Below are 1569 nucleotides of genomic sequence, written 5' to 3'. Positions count from 1 at the left end.
CAGATTGGATCAAGTGAAGATGTGAACGATCTCAACTATTATTATGACAATGAATGGTGGGTAGCACGTGGTGGAAATTGATGGATGGGTGGTGGACAGCGGAAGAGATAATGATGCAGCGGTGGCATGACTAATGTGAAAAGAACTCGAAACTCTAAACGAACTAGACACTAAGACCAGCAACTCGACACGACGATGCAACCGATAATTCAACTATGCAAGCAATGAAAAGAAAATTGCAAAGGCTCAGACTGGCTTGGACCAAGGATGAATAGATCTAACTCTTTTTTGTGGCTTTTTCTTGGACAATAGGTAAGAAAATAAATCTAATCTAGGAAAACTGGAAATTCTCACCGAGCAACCTGAAAACTGATACCACTTGATAGAGACGAGGGTCCCGATCTTTCGATGAGATGATAACTATCGATTTGGTGGAGACGACTTTCATGATCCGACTACAAACGTGCACGACATTGCGCCTTAGCAATCGCTAAACCAATCTCCTGAGGTTACTGACGATGCTGGAAGCACGGTCAGCCTGACCACGAAGGTCTATTCCTGCAAGCAATCGAAGAACGAGCAAGAATATGATAAAGCAATATGAATATTGCAAATATATATGAAGTATTGATAATGGTGGGGATCCGGAAGCGGTCTTGGTCTGGTCGTTGGACACAAACGAAGTACACGAAGTTGCAATGGCTAACTTTTAACTAAACAAATCCCAAGGAAAAGCTACTAGATGGATCTACTTATATAGGAGCAAGGGGTGGCGGCCAAGGAGGTGGGAGGACGTCCCAAGGCAGCCTAAAACTAAATCTAGGTCGTACAAGGCCAGTGGGCCCAAGTGGAGGTGATGTAACACCTTTGGACTTGTAGTTTGACTCGGATTCTGCTGCAGCATCAGATTGTTTTGTCCACAACTCAACGCTCCGGACGAATTTGAAGGTGATTCCAATTGGGTTGGAAAGTGCACGAAATCTAGTTTCCAACAAAATAAATCACCCAATTCGGAGTCCGTCTGAAAAACTTGTGTGCGTTTTGAGTCAGGTGTGTCTGTGCAGTCCGAATCTGAATCCAGAACGTGAGAGACTTGGACTCTATCTTCTCTTGGGCCAAAAGTGACGTGAGAGAACTTTTTGGACAGCAAATAAACATCTCTTTCTTCCTTATCTTCATATGTGGATTGTACAAATGTCCCATACACCTGCAATTAGACAAAACACAAAAGTGTGTGAAGTATTTTTGTTCTGGATAACAAAAATAGATTATTGAATAGTTTGCACTAGAAATCATCTAACAAATATGCATATATGCAATATTTTTGGCCATATCCAAGGTAGTCATGTCCTCATCACTTTCGTGTGTGGGGATTAAACATTTCCGGATTGGACCGAGACTTGCCAAGCGGCCTTGGTTTACTACCGGTAGACCGCCTGTCAAGTTTTGTACCATTTGGACTTCGTTTGATACTCCAACGGTTAACCGAGGGACCGTAAAGGCCTCGTGTGTGTTGCAGCCAACACCCTTCCAATTTGGCCCAAAACCCACATAAACCCTCTCCATCAT

The sequence above is a fragment of the Triticum dicoccoides genome, chromosome 4A, assembly GCF_002162155.2.
Source record: "Triticum dicoccoides isolate Atlit2015 ecotype Zavitan chromosome 4A, WEW_v2.0, whole genome shotgun sequence".
NCBI lineage: Eukaryota > Viridiplantae > Streptophyta > Magnoliopsida > Poales > Poaceae > Triticum > Triticum dicoccoides.
This window is presented reverse-complemented; position numbering follows the sequence as displayed.